The following is a 1,327-nucleotide window of genomic DNA, read 5'->3' on the forward strand; positions in this document are numbered from 1 at the left end:
TCCGGTATCTATCCGACACAAGGACACAAGTGATCCGGTATCTATCCGACACAAGGACACAAGTGATCCGGTATCTATCCGACACAAGGACACAAGTGATCCGGTATCTATCCAACACAAGGACACAAGTGGTCCGGTATCTATCCAACACAAGGACACAAGTGATCCGGTATCTATCCGACACAAGTGATCCAGTATCTATCCAACACAAGGACACAAGTGATCCGTTACAGTGGAACTCGGATTCAACGAAATGAGATAGATTCCCCTTTTTTTTTTCTTCTTTAAAATCAATTAAAAAACCCGGATTCAACGAGCACTTTAAAAAACCCGGATTCAACAAGGTCGCCTCCAGGATGAACAGCCCCCGCAGATATGTGGCTTCGCTCATTTTTCTCCCACAACGAACTTTATCTATTCCCGGAAACCATCCATTGCACCTGCATATTGAACCAATATTCACTTAGTCGATTGCATGTGACCAATCAGCTGCTTTCTTTCATACCAGCACATGCATTGTTGGCACACGCACGTGTCTACTCTGGCGTGTGTCAGGGTCGGATGGGCGGCCTGCACATGTGTGACTGTGTTTTCGTGTCTGGGGGGGGGGAGGGGTGCACACTAGCGGTCCGGGCGTTGAACGTGGCAGATACAAATACATCAGTCTTTTTTTCGCATCGGCAACTGATCGTTATTGCAATGATAAGCTAGTTTTGACGTAGATCTACTAAATGAATTATGCGCTGGTCTATGGAATCAAAAGTTGCCGTATGCTAGGGTCTACGCAGCAACACAAGTTTTTGGTAAACAATCGAGATGACACAGGCTTGTGCATTTGAACGAATCGATCTTTTTTTTTTACACAGCTCATAATATGCAGGCATTTCAGGCCCTACTTGTGACTTCTCTTTATACATTACTTGCTCAGTGCCTGTAATTATCGACACAAAACCTCGTGTATGCTATAACGGACACTCGGATTCAACGAGATTTTAGGTCAGGCCCGGCGACCTTGTTGAATCCGAGTTCCACTGTATCTATCCAACTCAAGGACACACGTGATCCGGTATCTATCCAACACAAGGACACAAGTGATCGGGTATCTATCCAACACAAGGACACAAGTGATCCGGTATCTATCCAACTCAAGGACACAAGTGATCCGGTATCTATCCAACACAAGGACACACGTGATCCGGTATCTATCCGACACGAGGACACAAGTGATCCGGTATCTATCCGACACAAGGACACAAGTGATCCGGTATCTATCCGACACAAGGACACAAGTGATCCGGTATCTATCCGACACAAGGACACAAGTGAT

General features: G+C 45.8%; 1 protein-coding gene across 1 annotated transcript in view; it reads left to right on the plus strand.

Annotated features, from left to right (window-relative positions):
* Positions 1-1,327, plus strand: part of LOC106013895 (focal adhesion kinase 1) — a gene marked incomplete at its 5' end in the record, with an annotated part of 11,946 nt that overhangs the window by 9,394 nt on the left and 1,225 nt on the right.

The sequence above is a fragment of the Aplysia californica genome, unplaced genomic scaffold, assembly GCF_000002075.1.
Source record: "Aplysia californica isolate F4 #8 unplaced genomic scaffold, AplCal3.0 scaffold01443, whole genome shotgun sequence".
Taxonomy (NCBI): domain Eukaryota; kingdom Metazoa; phylum Mollusca; class Gastropoda; order Aplysiida; family Aplysiidae; genus Aplysia; species Aplysia californica.